General features: G+C 43.5%; 7 non-coding genes across 7 annotated transcripts; all 7 read right to left on the bottom strand.

Annotated features, from left to right (window-relative positions):
• Positions 1-3,915: 3,915 nt before the first annotated feature.
• Positions 3,916-4,106, bottom strand: LOC141211360 (U2 spliceosomal RNA). The gene has a single exon (XR_012281336.1). It is a non-coding gene; the product is annotated as a U2 spliceosomal RNA (small nuclear RNA).
• Positions 4,107-5,221: 1,115 nt separating this feature from the next.
• On the bottom strand, positions 5,222-5,412 carry LOC141211358 (U2 spliceosomal RNA). Its single transcript, XR_012281334.1, has one exon. It is a non-coding gene; the product is annotated as a U2 spliceosomal RNA (small nuclear RNA).
• A 1,112-nt stretch (positions 5,413-6,524) lies between these two features.
• Positions 6,525-6,706, bottom strand: LOC141211712 (U2 spliceosomal RNA). Its single transcript, XR_012281653.1, has one exon. It is a non-coding gene; the product is annotated as a U2 spliceosomal RNA (small nuclear RNA).
• A 5,994-nt stretch (positions 6,707-12,700) lies between these two features.
• Positions 12,701-12,891, bottom strand: LOC141211357 (U2 spliceosomal RNA). Its single transcript, XR_012281333.1, has one exon. It is a non-coding gene; the product is annotated as a U2 spliceosomal RNA (small nuclear RNA).
• Positions 12,892-14,006: 1,115 nt separating this feature from the next.
• LOC141211572 (U2 spliceosomal RNA) lies at positions 14,007-14,197 on the bottom strand. The gene has a single exon (XR_012281543.1). It is a non-coding gene; the product is annotated as a U2 spliceosomal RNA (small nuclear RNA).
• A 1,115-nt stretch (positions 14,198-15,312) lies between these two features.
• Positions 15,313-15,503, bottom strand: LOC141211356 (U2 spliceosomal RNA). The gene has a single exon (XR_012281332.1). It is a non-coding gene; the product is annotated as a U2 spliceosomal RNA (small nuclear RNA).
• Positions 15,504-16,615: 1,112 nt separating this feature from the next.
• LOC141211354 (U2 spliceosomal RNA) lies at positions 16,616-16,806 on the bottom strand. Its single transcript, XR_012281331.1, has one exon. It is a non-coding gene; the product is annotated as a U2 spliceosomal RNA (small nuclear RNA).
• Between the last annotated feature and the right edge of the window lie 1,033 nt (positions 16,807-17,839).

The raw sequence follows: 17,839 nt of genomic DNA, 5'->3' as shown, positions 1-17,839 counted from the left end.
TCTAGAAAAGCTTTTGATTGCACTTAGCAGTTCTTCTTCACAGATATCTTCAATCAACAACTCTTGATCTTGCTTTTCAAGGTGATTCTGCAATGAATTAAGAGCATCAGGTAAAAAATCAGCGTCAATTTTCTTTTCGCTAAAAAGATTTTGATAAAAAGTTTGCGCTTTGTCCAACAGTCCATCTTTAGTTGTTTCACCATCAAGTTCTTTAATTAATTCTTTGAGTTCTAAAGATTTTTTGAAAAAGAACCTGGAACATGTTTCATTTTTTTCCATATGTTCTACCTTGGCGTTGAAAATTATTTCTTTGCCTTTCTGTTCAATTGCTTTTTTAATGTCTTCTTTGACTTGTAAAATAACATCCTCCATATCTATCCCTGCATTTCTGAGTTTGTAACCTGTTTGCAGTTTTGTATTCAGGTCTTTAAACCATTTCTGATTCTGTCTGGCCTTCCTTTTGCCAGCTAAGAGAAAAAAATGTCTAATTTGAAACTTCACATACTCCCACCATTCTAGAATTCTTTTGTAATAACGTTTTTTCCCCTGTAGTTTTTTATAAAATTTCAAAAATTCCTCTTTTATACTTTCATCTTCCAGCAGCAGAGTGTTCAACTTCCAGACACCTCGCCCTTTCTCTAGACTGGGCAATTCCAAGTGAGTAATTAACGTTTTGTGGTCAGAAAAGATGTTACCTGTTAGATCCACTTTATTCACTTTAAAACTCTGTGATGTCAGAACAAAGTCAATTCTTGATTTTAGAAGATTTTTCTCCCAAGTGTATCCTGGTTCAGAGGTATTCTTTACTCTCCAGACATCATTCAGGCAAGTATCGTCGATTAGATTTTTTAACTGCATCTCAGTTTTGTCTTTCCTTCTAGTACCTGATGTCCTATTTTCATCAGACCGGATACAATTGAAGTCACCGCCAACCACAGTTGGTGTAGGACCAGGTATAAAGAGTTTGATGATATCTAATAAACTGGATCTTTCCTCTTTAATCGGAGATGCATAAACATTAATCAGCTTGAACTCGGATCCACAGTAACTCACATTAACAACTAGTGCACGTCCAGGTTCAACTTCAGTGAACGAGGTAACCTTAAAGTCTTTGTTTTTAAACAGGACGCCAACACCAGTAGCACGCGATCCATTTTCACCGGACCAGATGGAAGGTCCGTTCGCCCAATCTTCCCTTAGTTTGTTATAGTTAGGGTCATGGTCAATGCCGCATTCTTGAAGTAAAAAAATATCAGCATCTAAAGTCATCAGGTAAGAAAATAAAGCAGCTCTCTTGACAGAGCCCTTTAAACTCCTCACATTTAGTGAGGCAATTTTGAGTGTAGCCATAAATCATTTAAACAGAACTTGAGTCCGTATCTGACATGAATCCGACCGGGGTAGAGGGACCCGCAGAAACGTCCGTGTCTGAGAATTCCTCGATGTTCACCGGATCAGATGGGTTTACAGGTTTAGGAACTGAGATGATCGGTTTAGGTGAGTAATTAGGGAGGACTATTTTCAAACGCCCGGCAGGTCTTTTGCTGGCGCTCTCTCCCTTAAACAAACTCGACTTCTCCTTTTTCCTTTTCCTCAAAACCTCCACGTCAATGTCAATCTCCTCCTCCTCCTCCTCACCACCAGCCTCCTTAGAAGACTCCTCTCCCATCTCCACTTCAGACTCAGCTGGATTCTCCTCCACCACATGACCATCTGGACTCTCCGACCAATCCTTGAGAACAATGCTATCCCCAGGCGGGTCCCCAGCAGTGTCCTTGGGCGGATCCCCAGAAGGGTTCCCGGGAGGGTCCTTGGATTTGTCTGTTTGTTCTTCAGGACTGGACCGCTTCGGAGGGGCTCCCCCCCGAGCTGCATCTGCATAGCTGAAGGTCTTTTTTCTCAACGGACAATCCCGAAAAGAGTGCCCAGGGATACGGCAGATATTACAGATCATCTGATTTGGGCAGTTCAGAGTGACATGTCCTTTTTGATAGCACTTCTTGCAAAGAGCGTTCTCCTCCTTGCAGCTCTCAAAGGAATGCCCAAAGTCCATACATTTTCTGCAGAAGATAGGCATCCCTGGATAGAAGAGTCTTCCTCTCTCTCTGCCAATCAGGAAGCTCTGAGGCGGATGATTGAGTCCACCAATTCCCAAACCTTCTCTCAGCTTCACGATGAACTTGTATTTTCCGGTCCACAACCTCTCAGAGTTCATGATTTTGTGAGAGAAGTGGACCTCAGAGCAATAGTTATGCAGAAACGCAGCCACATCCTTTTCAGAGACATGCGGATTGCTCATATGAACCACCACAGACTTCTCTTCTGCCAGGCAGAGGGTCACAAAACACAGTCCTTTAAGATCTTCCTCCTGAAGTCTCAGCTTGATCTGATGGTAAAAATTCTGAGATGCCACTTCAGAGGTCAGGGTAAGCACAAAGCGTCCAGGAGCATCTTGAAGTGCCAGAATGTTCTCCCTTTTCACCTGCAGGATCTCAAGCAGGACTTTCCTCACGAAGAAAGACAGGGAGAACTTGTCACGGGCTCGCTCTTCAACTTCAATCTTGAAAGAGTTCTTGATCTTCAAGTCGCCAGCTCCAGCAGAACGGAGAGTAGCCGATGTCGCCATCGCCATATTCAGGTAAGTCGATCGCCTTCTTGGTTCTCTTCAGCACGCACACCCCCTATAGCAGCAGGAGGCTTAAGACAGTAGAACTGTCGATGCCTCAAGGCCGAGGATGCGATAGGCTTTGGAGTCTTCCAGCAACAACACTTGGTCGTAGCCAAAAGGCCGAGAAGCGATAACCAGAATTGGTTTCAAACTACGGAGCCACCCAAGGATCCTGAAAAGTCCATTTGTGGAGATGAGCTCCTGGACTCCCGTTAAGAAGACATGTTGTCAACCTCTAGATCCCTTACATGCCTGCACTTTTCGGCTTGCTGCTGCTGCAATCCACGCGTTTTAGATCTGCATAACTCCACCTCTTTAAACACAGCACCTTCACCCCCTGCTGTTCCCACCCGCCTCAACACCGTTGGAAGGGAGGAGAACCAATTAAGGCGGGGGGTGGGGTGGAACGAGCACCTGTCTACCCTTAGCAGGAGGGCTCCTGATTACATACCTCTCCTGCTGCTGCTGCTGCTGGCTGTCCAGCAGCAGACTGAAGGTGGCTGCTGCTGTGCACAGGTATATAAAGGCTCAGAGCCTATTATGACACGCGCAGCCAGCGTTCCATTGCCACATTCCATCTACTGCAGGCAGGATACCTGGCTGGCTGAATGTCGCTGAGAAGCTCACAGAGACCGCCATAAGCAACAGTTTAACAGAATGCCACAGACTAATCAACCAAACTTTTTGGGTTGGGTTCTCTTTTATAGTCTGCAGGCATTAAATGAAAGAAGTCAGTGTTCCAGCAGAGGGAGACAACGTTTCAGAAAAGGCATTGTAGCAAACCAAAAAAGAAATTTTAAGCGCAGCAGAGTAACCAGCGCACATACCTGTTAGCTCAGGTGAGTTTAAAAGGCTGCTGTTGATAACAAGGGCATTTGCTAAATAGATGGTGTGTGTGCAACAATATACTGAAAGGTCAATTATATTGTGCAGCTTATCTCACCACCTGTAGTTATTTAGGTGAAAGCTCCAAAATGCTTGCCTAATATGTCTGTTTATCCAAAAGGAAGTAAAAAGGGAGAGCTAGAAAGATAGCATTGCATCACATTACATGGCAATGCAATGCACAGTTGCTGAAGTTGAACCAAAATGAGCTTGTAATCTGGCTTCTGCAACTTTGAACATGAAAAATCCAATGAGGAGAAAAAAAGCAAAGCCAAAGAGTCCATCCCAAAATCCGACAAACAAGCAAAATGAACAAAAAACATTGAATTCAATTCTTTCTGATTTTAGAAACTGCATTAAAGAAGGGGTGCACCGGTCCTGGAGATACTGCAATACCAGGTCAATGCGTGGAGTGGACAGAGCAAGCTCTTTTTCCATCTCCCTGTTCTAAAAATCCATTTAATATATGGTCCCCAGATAGGGGACGTATCAGATATTAAACTGATAAGAACAGATACTACACTTGATCTTAGCCAAAAGGCCGAGAAGCGATAACCAGAATTGGTTTCAAACTACGGAGCCACCCAAGGATCCTGAAAAGTCCATTTGTGGAGATGAGCTCCTGGACTCCCGTTAAGAAGACATGTTGTCAACCTCTAGATCCCTTACATGCCTGCACTTTTCGGCTTGCTGCTGCTGCAATCCACGCGTTTTAGATCTGCATAACTCCACCTCTTTAAACACAGCACCTTCACCCCCTGCTGTTCCCACCCGCCTCAACACCGTTGGAAGGGAGGAGAACCAATTAAGGCGGGGGGTGGGGTGGAACGAGCAGCTGTGTACCCTTAGCAGGAGGGCTCCTGATTACATACCTCTCCTGCTGCTGCTGCTGCTGGCTGTCCAGCAGCAGACTGAAGGTGGCTGCTGCTGTGCACAGGTATATAAAGGCTCAGAGCCTATTATGACACGCGCAGCCAGCGTTCCATTGCCACATTCCATCTACTGCAGGCAGGATACCTGGCTGGCTGAATGTCGCTGAGAAGCTCACAGAGACCGCCATAAGCAACAGTTTAACAGAATGCCACAGACTAATCAACCAAACTTTTTGGGTTGGGTTCTCTTTTATAGTCTGCAGGCATTAAATGAAAGAAGTCAGTGTTCCAGCAGAGGGAGACAACGTTTCAGAAAAGGCATTGTAGCAAACCAAAAAAGAAATTTTAAGCGCAGCAGAGTAACCAGCGCACATACCTGTTAGCTCAGGTGAGTTTAAAAGGCTGCTGTTGATAACAAGGGCATTTGCTAAATAGATGGTGTGTGTGCAACAATATACTGAAAGGTCAATTATATTGTGCAGCTTATCTCACCACCTGTAGTTATTTAGGTGAAAGCTCCAAAATGCTTGCCTAATATGTCTGTTTATCCAAAAGGAAGTAAAAAGGGAGAGCTAGAAAGATAGCATTGCATCACATTACATGGCAATGCAATGCACAGTTGCTGAAGTTGAACCAAAATGAGCTTGTAATCTGGCTTCTGCAACTTTGAACATGAAAAATCCAATGAGGAGAAGAAAAGCAAAGCCAAAGAGTCCATCCCAAAATCCGACAAACAAGCAAAATGAACAAAAAACATTGAATTCAATTCTTTCTGATTTTAGAAACTGCATTAAAGAAGGGGTGCACCGGTCCTGGAGATACTGCAATACCAGGTCAATGCGTGGAGTGGACAGAGCAAGCTCTTTTTCCATCTCCCTGTTCTAAAAATCCATTTAATATATGGTCCCCAGATAGGGGACGTATCAGATATTAAACTGATAAGAACAGATACTACACTTGATCTTAGCCAAAAGGCCGAGAAGCGATAACCAGAATTGGTTTCAAACTACGGAGCCACCCAAGGATCCTGAAAAGTCCATTTGTGGAGATGAGCTCCTGGACTCCCGTTAAGAAGACATGTTGTCAACCTCTAGATCCCTTACATGCCTGCACTTTTCGGCTTGCTGCTGCTGCAATCCACGCGTTTTAGATCTGCATAACTCCACCTCTTTAAACACAGCACCTTCACCCCCTGCTGTTCCCACCCGCCTCAACACCGTTGGAAGGGAGGAGAACCAATTAAGGCGGGGGGTGGGGTGGAACGAGCAGCTGTCTACCCTTAGCAGGAGGGCTCCTGATTACATACCTCTCCTGCTGCTGCTGCTGGCTGTCCAGCAGCAGACTGAAGGTGGCTGCTGCTGTGCACAGGTATATAAAGGCTCAGAGCCTATTATGACACGCGCAGCCAGCGTTCCATTGCCACATTCCATCTACTGCAGGCAGGATACCTGGCTGGCTGAATGTCGCTGAGAAGCTCACAGAGACCGCCATAAGCAACAGTTTAACAGAATGCCACAGACTAATCAACCAAACTTTTTGGGTTGGGTTCTCTTTTATAGTCTGCAGGCATTAAATGAAAGAAGTCAGTGTTCCAGCAGAGGGAGACAACGCTTCAGAAAAGGCATTGTAGCAAACCAAAAAAGAAATTTTAAGCGCAGCAGAGTAACCAGCGCACATACCTGTTAGCTCAGGTGAGTTTAAAAGGCTGCTGTTGATAACAAGGGCATTTGCTAAATAGATGGTGTGTGTGCAACAATATACTGAAAGGTCAATTATATTGTGCAGCTTATCTCACCACCTGTAGTTATTTAGGTGAAAGCTCCAAAATGCTTGCCTAATATGTCTGTTTATCCAAAAGGAAGTAAAAAGGGAGAGCTAGAAAGATAGCATTGCATCACATTACATGGCAATGCAATGCACAGTTGCTGAAGTTGAACCAAAATGAGCTTGTAATCTGGCTTCTGCAACTTTGAACATGAAAAATCCAATGAGGAGAAGAAAAGCAAAGCCAAAGAGTCCATCCCAAAATCCGACAAACAAGCAAAATGAACAAAAAACATTGAATTCAATTCTTTCTGATTTTAGAAACTGCATTAAAGAAGGGGTGCACCGGTCCTGGAGATACTGCAATACCAGGTCAATGCGTGGAGTGGACAGAGCAAGCTCTTTTTCCATCTCCCTGTTCTAAAAATCCATTTAATATATGGTCCCCAGATAGGGGACGTATCAGATATTAAACTGATAAGAACAGATTTTTTTCTTTTTCATTTTGTTCTTATATTTCAGTTGTTATTTCTCTTCTAATATTTCTCTTGCCTTATAATCTGTTCATGCTACAAGGTTCCACAGATGAAAATTCCATAGACTCTTGGCTCTTTTTTTCCCAATTCTCTTCAGATCTAACAGGTAATAAATATATATTTCACTTAGTGCTAATTTTATGCATTCACTTTCACTTATAAAATCTCTTTTAAAAAGCAATATGTTTCGGACTTTCCATAGCGCATTCTTTATTCCATTTATCATTATCCAGATGACTCTTTCTTTTTCTTTTGATTGACATGTAAAATTTCCATATAAAACTGCTTCGTGATTTAAAAACTTAAGACCAGTAACAAACTTTAAGAGACTTCCAACTTCTTTCCAGACATTTTGGGCATAAAAACAGTTCCAAAAGGTGTGTAAAACTGTTTCCTCTCTAACACAGCCTGTTCTAGGGCATCTTGCAGTATTGCACAATCCCCTTCTGTGTTGAAAAAATCTAACAGGAACACATTCTTGCACTATTGCCCATGCCAAGTCTTTATATTCATTTGTTAGATAAGGTGCATAAGTCATTCTCCAAATTCTTCCACTTTTAGTGTATGTAAAGTTTGCCACTGCTGTCATCGTTTCTTTTCTCTTTGTCTCTAGAGCCAGTCTTCTTGAATTTGACAGCATCTCCACATCTATTTCAGGTAAGTTATAAAGTCTAATTGTTTTTTCTAGTAAGACATATTGTTTTGGCAGTGTAATTAGGACAGGAGAATTTTGGGGCAATGTTATCCACTTTCTTTTCCTAAAGATATCTCCAGCTGCATATCTTAAGTAGAAAGACCAATGAGTTCTTAGATTGGTCATTTTGAAGCAAAAACTAAAGAACTTTAGGTACAAAAATTTTTTGATATTTGGGATATTCTTTCCACCATATTTATGCTGCTTGTACATTGTCTCTCTTCGAACCTTCTCCATTTTTGATCCCCATAGAAAAAGAAAAATTTGTCTCTGGAGAAACTTTACTGTGTTCTCATTCGGAGGGTACACCATACTTAAAAACAACATTATCGGCAACAACAAAGACTTAATGATCAAGTTTTTACCTTCCATTGATAATTTTCTGAGTTTCCATAAACTTATCTTCTTTTTCATTTTCTCCTTCACCAACTGCCAACTTTCTTCTCCATCATTCTTCTTTGTAAACACAACACCTAAAATTTTGATCTTATCACTTCTTATTTTAAGTTGAGGAATCTGCGCATCTGACCAATCACCGAATCCAAGACATTCGCTCTTCTCCAAGTTCAGTTTGAAGGCAGATGCTAAACAGAAAAAATCAGTAGTTCTTACTGCTCTTCTCAGCGATTGTTCTGAGTCGCACATGATCGTGATGTCATCCATGTACCCCAGTGACTTAGTACTTAGTCCATTTCCACCTGGTATGGGTACACCTTTCACCATCTTATCTTTCCTCAACATTGCCAGTAGAGGCTCGATTGTGCAGATAAAAAGCAGAGGCGAGAGTGGGCATCCTTGTTTGACGCCCGACTTTAGAAAAACTTCTGAAGATAAAAAACCATTAATTAAAATCCTGCTAAAACTTTCATCATATAAAAGTGCAATGTGCTTAATAAAAACATCCGGGAATTTCATTTTCTTTAACACAGAATACAGGTACTTATGAGAGACTCTGTCGTACGCTTTCTGGAAATCAAGGGACAGAAGAGCTAGCTTTTGCTTCCTCTCTTGCTGATACCATATTGCGTCCCGTATAATATTCAAGTTTTCTGCAATTGTACGACCAGGCACACCACATACCTGATCAGGATGCACGACCTTCTCTATCACCTTCTTCATTCTGTTCACCATGATTTTTGCCATAATTTTATAATCTACGTTGAGTAACGTGATTGGTCTCCAGTTCTCTAGATTAGTCTTATCTCCTTTTTTAAAAAGCAGGGTGACCACACCACTTCTCCAAGATTCAGGCAATTTGTCACATAAAAAGACAGCTTTAAAAAACTCAAACAGGTCGTCTTTTAAAATCTCCCAAAAAGTAAGATAAAATTCAATTTGTAGTCCGTCAGTACCCGGTGTTTTTCCTCTAGAAAAGCTTTTGATTGCACTTAGCAGTTCTTCTTCACAGATATCTTCAATCAACAACTCTTGATCTTGCTTTTCAAGGTGATTCTGCAATGAATTAAGAGCATCAGGTAAAAAATCAGCGTCAATTTTCTTTTCGCTAAAAAGATTTTGATAAAAAGTTTGCGCTTTGTCCAACAGTCCATCTTTAGTTGTTTCACCATCAAGTTCTTTAATTAATTCTTTGAGTTCTAAAGATTTTTTGAAAAAGAACCTGGAACATGTTTCATTTTTTTCCATATGTTCTACCTTGGCGTTGAAAATTATTTCTTTGCCTTTCTGTTCAATTGCTTTTTTAATGTCTTCTTTGACTTGTAAAATAACATCCTCCATATCTATCCCTGCATTTCTGAGTTTGTAACCTGTTTGCAGTTTTGTATTCAGGTCTTTAAACCATTTCTGATTCTGTCTGGCCTTCCTTTTGCCAGCTAAGAGAAAAAAATGTCTAATTTGAAACTTCACATACTCCCACCATTCTAGAATTCTTTTGTAATAACGTTTTTTCCCCTGTAGTTTTTTATAAAATTTCAAAAATTCCTCTTTTATACTTTCATCTTCCAGCAGCAGAGTGTTCAACTTCCAGACACCTCGCCCTTTCTCTAGACTGGGCAATTCCAAGTGAGTAATTAACGTTTTGTGGTCAGAAAAGATGTTACCTGTTAGATCCACTTTATTCACTTTAAAACTCTGTGATGTCAGAACAAAGTCAATTCTTGATTTTAGAAGATTTTTCTCCCAAGTGTATCCTGGTTCAGAGGTATTCTTTACTCTCCAGACATCATTCAGGCAAGTATCGTCGATTAGATTTTTTAACTGCATCTCAGTTTTGTCTTTCCTTCTAGTACCTGATGTCCTATTTTCATCAGACCGGATACAATTGAAGTCACCGCCAACCACAGTTGGTGTAGGACCAGGTATAAAGAGTTTGATGATATCTAATAAACTGGATCTTTCCTCTTTAATCGGAGATGCATAAACATTAATCAGCTTGAACTCGGATCCACAGTAACTCACATTAACAACTAGTGCACGTCCAGGTTCAACTTCAGTGAACGAGGTAACCTTAAAGTCTTTGTTTTTAAACAGGACGCCAACACCAGTAGCACGCGATCCATTTTCACCGGACCAGATGGAAGGTCCGTTCGCCCAATCTTCCCTTAGTTTGTTATAGTTAGGGTCATGGTCAATGCCGCATTCTTGAAGTAAAAAAATATCAGCATCTAAAGTCATCAGGTAAGAAAATAAAGCAGCTCTCTTGACAGAGCCCTTTAAACTCCTCACATTTAGTGAGGCAATTTTGAGTGTAGCCATAAATCATTTAAACAGAACTTGAGTCCGTATCTGACATGAATCCGACCGGGGTAGAGGGACCCGCAGAAACGTCCGTGTCTGAGAATTCCTCGATGTTCACCGGATCAGATGGGTTTACAGGTTTAGGAACTGAGATGATCGGTTTAGGTGAGTAATTAGGGAGGACTATTTTCAAACGCCCGGCAGGTCTTTTGCTGGCGCTCTCTCCCTTAAACAAACTCGACTTCTCCTTTTTCCTTTTCCTCAAAACCTCCACGTCAATGTCAATCTCCTCCTCCTCCTCCTCACCACCAGCCTCCTTAGAAGACTCCTCTCCCATCTCCACTTCAGACTCAGCTGGATTCTCCTCCACCACATGACCATCTGGACTCTCCGACCAATCCTTGAGAACAATGCTATCCCCAGGCGGGTCCCCAGCAGTGTCCTTGGGCGGATCCCCAGAAGGGTTCCCGGGAGGGTCCTTGGATTTGTCTGTTTGTTCTTCAGGACTGGACCGCTTCGGAGGGGCTCCCCCCCGAGCTGCATCTGCATAGCTGAAGGTCTTTTTTCTCAAAGGACAATCCCGAAAAGAGTGCCCAGGGATACGGCAGATATTACAGATCATCTGATTTGGGCAGTTCAGAGTGACATGTCCTTTTTGATAGCACTTCTTGCAAAGAGCGTTCTCCTCCTTGCAGCTCTCAAAGGAATGCCCAAAGTCCATACATTTTCTGCAGAAGATAGGCATCCCTGGATAGAAGAGTCTTCCTCTCTCTCTGCCAATCAGGAAGCTCTGAGGCGGATGATTGAGTCCACCAATTCCCAAACCTTCTCTCAGCTTCACGATGAACTTGTATTTTCCGGTCCACAACCTCTCAGAGTTCATGATTTTGTGAGAGAAGTGGACCTCAGAGCAATAGTTATGCAGAAACGCAGCCACATCCTTTTCAGAGAAATGCGGATTGCTCATATGAACCACCACAGACTTCTCTTCTGCCAGGCAGAGGGTCACAAAACACAGTCCTTTAAGATCTTCCTCCTGAAGTCTCAGCTTGATCTGATGGTAAAAATTCTGAGATGCCACTTCAGAGGTCAGGGTAAGCACAAAGCGTCCAGGAGCATCTTGAAGTGCCAGAATGTTCTCCCTTTTCACCTGCAGGATCTCAAGCAGGACTTTCCTCACGAAGAAAGACAGGGAGAACTTGTCACGGGCTCGCTCTTCAACTTCAATCTTGAAAGAGTTCTTGATCTTCAAGTCGCCAGCTCCAGCAGAACGGAGAGTAGCCGATGTCGCCATCGCCATATTCAGGTAAGTCGATCGCCTTCTTGGTTCTCTTCAGCACGCACACCCCCTATAGCAGCAGGAGGCTTAAGACAGTAGAACTGTCGATGCCTCAAGGCCGAGGATGCGATAGGCTTTGGAGTCTTCCAGCAACAACACTTGGTCGTAGCCAAAAGGCCGAGAAGCGATAACCAGAATTGGTTTCAAACTACGGAGCCACCCAAGGATCCTGAAAAGTCCATTTGTGGAGATGAGCTCCTGGACTCCCGTTAAGAAGACATGTTGTCAACCTCTAGATCCCTTACATGCCTGCACTTTTCGGCTTGCTGCTGCTGCAATCCACGCGTTTTAGATCTGCATAACTCCACCTCTTTAAACACAGCACCTTCACCCCCTGCTGTTCCCACCCGCCTCAAACACCGTTGGAAGGGAGGAGAACCAATTAAGGCGGGGGGTGGGGTGGAACGAGCAGCTGTCTACCCTTAGCAGGAGGGCTCCTGATTACATACCTCTCCTGCTGCTGCTGCTGCTGGCTGTCCAGCAGCAGACTGAAGGTGGCTGCTGCTGTGCACAGGTATATAAAGGCTCAGAGCCTATTATGACACGCGCAGCCAGCGTTCCATTGCCACATTCCATCTACTGCAGGCAGGATACCTGGCTGGCTGAATGTCGCTGAGAAGCTCACAGAGACCGCCATAAGCAACAGTTTAACAGAATGCCACAGACTAATCAACCAAACTTTTTGGGTTGGGTTCTCTTTTATAGTCTGCAGGCATTAAATGAAAGAAGTCAGTGTTCCAGCAGAGGGAGACAACGTTTCAGAAAAGGCATTGTAGCAAACCAAAAAAGAAATTTTAAGCGCAGCAGAGTAACCAGCGCACATACCTGTTAGCTCAGGTGAGTTTAAAAGGCTGCTGTTGATAACAAGGGCATTTGCTAAATAGATGGTGTGTGTGCAACAATATACTGAAAGGTCAATTATATTGTGCAGCTTATCTCACCACCTGTAGTTATTTAGGTGAAAGCTCCAAAATGCTTGCCTAATATGTCTGTTTATCCAAAAGGAAGTAAAAAGGGAGAGCTAGAAAGATAGCATTGCATCACATTACATGGCAATGCAATGCACAGTTGCTGAAGTTGAACCAAAATGAGCTTGTAATCTGGCTTCTGCAACTTTGAACATGAAAAATCCAATGAGGAGAAGAAAAGCAAAGCCAAAGAGTCCATCCCAAAATCCGACAAACAAGCAAAATGAACAAAAAACATTGAATTCAATTCTTTCTGATTTTAGAAACTGCATTAAAGAAGGGGTGCACCGGTCCTGGAGATACTGCAATACCAGGTCAATGCGTGGAGTGGACAGAGCAAGCTCTTTTTCCATCTCCCTGTTCTAAAAATCCATTTAATATATGGTCCCCAGATAGGGGACGTATCAGATATTAAACTGATAAGAACAGATACTACACTTGATCTTAGCCAAAAGGCCGAGAAGCGATAACCAGAATTGGTTTCAAACTACGGAGCCACCCAAGGATCCTGAAAAGTCCATTTGTGGAGATGAGCTCCTGGACTCCCGTTAAGAAGACATGTTGTCAACCTCTAGATCCCTTACATGCCTGCACTTTTCGGCTTGCTGCTGCTGCAATCCACGCGTTTTAGATCTGCATAACTCCACCTCCTTAAACTCAGCACCTTCACCCCCTGCTGTTCCCACCCGCCTCAACACCGTTGGAAGGGAGGAGAACCAATTAAGGCGGGGGGTGGGGTGGAACGAGCAGCTGTGTACCCTTAGCAGGAGGGCTCCTGATTACATACCTCTCCTGCTGCTGCTGCTGCTGGCTGTCCAGCAGCAGACTGAAGGTGGCTGCTGCTGTGCACAGGTATATAAAGGCTCAGAGCCTATTATGACACGCGCAGCCAGCGTTCCATTGCCACATTCCATCTACTGCAGGCAGGATACCTGGCTGGCTGAATGTCGCTGAGAAGCTCACAGAGACCGCCATAAGCAACAGTTTAACAGAATGCCACAGACTAATCAACCAAACTTTTTGGGTTGGGTTCTCTTTTATAGTCTGCAGGCATTAAATGAAAGAAGTCAGTGTTCCAGCAGAGGGAGACAACGTTTCAGAAAAGGCATTGTAGCAAACCAAAAAAGAAATTTTAAGCGCAGCAGAGTAACCAGCGCACATACCTGTTAGCTCAGGTGAGTTTAAAAGGCTGCTGTTGATAACAAGGGCATTTGCTAAATAGATGGTGTGTGTGCAACAATATACTGAAAGGTCAATTATATTGTGCAGCTTATCTCACCACCTGTAGTTATTTAGGTGAAAGCTCCAAAATGCTTGCCTAATATGTCTGTTTATCCAAAAGGAAGTAAAAAGGGAGAGCTAGAAAGATAGCATTGCATCACATTACATGGCAATGCAATGCACAGTTGCTGAAGTTGAACCAAAATGAGCTTGTAATCTGGCTTCTGCAACTTTGAACATGAAAAATCCAATGAGGAGAAGAAAAGCAAAGCCAAAGAGTCCATCCCAAAATCCGACAAACAAGCAAAATGTACAAAAAACATTGAATTCAATTCTTTCTGATTTTAGAAACTGCATTAAAGAAGGGGTGCACCGGTCATGGAGATACTGCAATACCAGGTCAATGCGTGGAGTGGACAGAGCAAGCTCTTTTTCCATCTCCCTGTTCTAAAAATCCATTTAATATATGGTCCCCAGATAGGGGACGTATCAGATATTAAACTGATAAGAACAGATACTACACTTGATCTTAGCCAAAAGACCGAGAAGCGATAACCAGAATTGGTTTCAAACTACGGAGCCACCCAAGGATCCTGAAAAGTCCATTTGTGGAGATGAGCTCCTGGACTCCCGTTAAGAAGACATGTTGTCAAGCTCTAGATCCCTTACATGCCTGCACTTTTCGGCTTGCTGCTGCTGCAATCCACGCGTTTTAGATCTGCATAACTCCACCTCTTTAAACACAGCACCTTCACCCCCTGCTGTTCCCACCCGCCTCAACACCGTTGGAAGGGAGGAGAACCAATTAAGGCGGGGGGTGGGGTGGAACGAGCAGCTGTCTACCCTTAGCAGGAGGGCTCCTGATTACATACCTCTCCTGCTGCTGCTGCTGCTGGCTGTCCAGCAGCAGACTGAAGGTGGCTGCTGCTGTGCACAGGTATATAAAGGCTCAGAGCCTATTATGACACGCGCAGCCAGCGTTCCATTGCCACATTCCATCTACTGCAGGCAGGATACCTGGCTGGCTGAATGTCGCTGAGAAGCTCACAGAGACCGCCATAAGCAACAGTTTAACAGAATGCCACAGACTAATCAACCAAACTTTTTGGGTTGGGTTCTCTTTTATAGTCTGCAGGCATTATATGAAAGAAGTCAGTGTTCCAGCAGAGGGAGACAACGTTTCAGAAAAGGCATTGTAGCAAACCAAAAAAGAAATTTTAAGCGCAGCAGAGTAACCAGCGCACATACCTGTTAGCTCAGGTGAGTTTAAAAGGCTGCTGTTGATAACAAGGGCATTTGCTAAATAGATGGTGTGTGTGCAACAATATACTGAAAGGTCAATTATATTGTGCAGCTTATCTCACCACCTGTAGTTATTTAGGTGAAAGCTCCAAAATGCTTGCCTAATATGTCTGTTTATCCAAAAGGAAGTAAAAAGGGAGAGCTAGAAAGATAGCATTGCATCACATTACATGGCAATGCAATGCACAGTTGCTGAAGTTGAACCAAAATGAGCTTGTAATCTGGCTTCTGCAACTTTGAACATGAAAAATCCAATGAGGAGAAGAAAAGCAAAGCCAAAGAGTCCATCCCAAAATCCGACAAACAAGCAAAATGAACAAAAAACATTGAATTCAATTCTTTCTGATTTTAGAAACTGCATTAAAGAAGGGGTGCACCGGTCCTGGAGATACTGCAATACCAGGTCAATGCGTGGAGTGGACAGAGCAAGCTCTTTTTCCATCTCCCTGTTCTAAAAATCCATTTAATATATGGTCCCCAGATAGGGGACGTATCAGATATTAAACTGATAAGAACAGATACTACACTTGATCTTAGCCAAAAGGCCGAGAAGCGATAACCAGAATTGGTTTCAAACTACGGAGCCACCCAAGGATCCTGAAAAGTCCATTTGTGGAGATGAGCTCCTGGACTCCCGTTAAGAAGACATGTTGTCAACCTCTAGATCCCTTACATGCCTGCACTTTTCGGCTTGCTGCTGCTGCAATCCACGCGTTTTAGATCTGCATAACTCCACCTCTTTAAACACAGCACCTTCACCCCCTGCTGTTCCCACCCGCCTCAACACCGTTGGAAGGGAGGAGAACCAATTAAGGCGGGGGGTGGGGTGGAACGAGCAGCTGTCTACCCTTAGCAGGAGGGCTCCTGATTACATACCTCTCCTGCTGCTGCTGCTGGCTGTCCAGCAGCAGACTGAAGGTGGCTGCTGCTGTGCACAGGTATATAAAGGCTCAGAGCCTATTATGACACGCGCAGCCAGCGTTCCATTGCCACATTCCATCTACTGCAGGCAGGATACCTGGCTGGCTGAATGTCGCTGAGAAGCTCACAGAGACCGCCATAAGCAACAGTTTAACAGAATGCCACAGACTAATCAACCAAACTTTTTGGGTTGGGTTCTCTTTTATAGTCTGCAGGCATTAAATGAAAGAAGTCAGTGTTCCAGCAGAGGGAGACAACGTTTCAGAAAAGGCATTGTAGCAAACCAAAAAAGAAATTTTAAGCGCAGCAGAGTAACCAGCGCACATACCTGTTAGCTCAGGTGAGTTTAAAAGGCTGCTGTTGATAACAAGGGCATTTGCTAAATAGATGGTGTGTGTGCAACAATATACTGAAAGGTCAATTATATTGTGCAGCTTATCTCACCACCTGTAGTTATTTAGGTGAAAGCTCCAAAATGCTTGCCTAATATGTCTGTTTATCCAAAAGGAAGTAAAAAGGGAGAGCTAGAAAGATAGCATTGCATCACATTACATGGCAATGCAATGCACAGTTGCTGAAGTTGAACCAAAATGAGCTTGTAATCTGGCTTCTGCAACTTTGAACATGAAAAATCCAATGAGGAGAAGAAAAGCAAAGCCAAAGAGTCCATCCCAAAATCCGACAAACAAGCAAAATGAACAAAAAACATTGAATTCAATTCTTTCTGATTTTAGAAACTGCATTAAAGAAGGGGTGCACCGGTCCTGGAGATACTGCAATACCAGGTCAATGCGTGGAGTGGACAGAGCAAGCTCTTTTTCCATCTCCCTGTTCTAAAAATCCATTTAATATATGGTCCCCAGATAGGGGACGTATCAGATATTAAACTGATAAGAACAGATACTACACTTGATCTTAGCCAAAAGGCCGAGAAGCGATAACCAGAATTGGTTTCAAACTACGGAGCCACCCAAGGATCCTGAAAAGTCCATTTGTGGAGATGAGCTCCTGGACTCCCGTTAAGAAGACATGTTGTCAACCTCTAGATCCCTTACATGCCTGCACTTTTCGGCTTGCTGCTGCTGCAATCCACGCGTTTTAGATCTGCATAACTCCACCTCTTTAAACACAGCACCTTCACCCCCTGCTGTTCCCACCCGCCTCAACACCGTTGGAAGGGAGGAGAACCAATTAAGGCGGGGGGTGGGGTGGAACGAGCAGCTGTCTACCCTTAGCAGGAGGGCTCCTGATTACATACCTCTCCTGCTGCTGCTGCTGCTGGCTGTCCAGCAGCAGACTGAAGGTGGCTGCTGCTGTGCACAGGTATATAAAGGCTCAGAGCCTATTATGACACGCGCAGCCAGCGTTCCATTGCCACATTCCATCTACTGCAGGCAGGATACCTGGCTGGCTGAATGTCGCTGAGAAGCTCACAGAGACCGCCATAAGCAACAGTTTAACAGAATGCCACAGACTAATCAACCAAACTTTTTGGGTTGGGTTCTCTTTTATAGTCTGCAGGCATTAAATGAAAGAAGTCAGTGTTCCAGCAGAGGGAGACAACGTTTCAGAAAAGGCATTGTAGCAAACCAAAAAAGAAATTTTAAGCGCAGCAGAGTAACCAGCGCACATACCTGTTAGCTCAGGTGAGTTTAAAAGGCTGCTGTTGATAACAAGGGCATTTGCTAAATAGATGGTGTGTGTGCAACAATATACTGAAAGGTCAATTATATTGTGCAGCTTATCTCACCACCTGTAGTTATTTAGGTGAAAGCTCCAAAATGCTTGCCTAATATGTCTGTTTATCCAAAAGGAAGTAAAAAGGGAGAGCTAGAAAGATAGCATTGCATCACATTACATGGCAATGCAATGCACAGTTGCTGAAGTTGAACCAAAATGAGCTTGTAATCTGGCTTCTGCAACTTTGAACATGAAAAATCCAATGAGGAGAAGAAAAGCAAAGCCAAAGAGT

Source organism: Phyllobates terribilis, unplaced genomic scaffold (assembly GCF_046119375.1).
Source record: "Phyllobates terribilis strain yellow unplaced genomic scaffold, ASM4611937v1 Scaffold_170__1_contigs__length_4071412, whole genome shotgun sequence".
In the NCBI taxonomy this organism is placed as follows: Eukaryota; Metazoa; Chordata; class Amphibia; order Anura; family Dendrobatidae; genus Phyllobates; species Phyllobates terribilis.
Note: the sequence above shows the minus strand (reverse complement) of the source record. Positions and strands in the feature narration are given on the sequence as shown.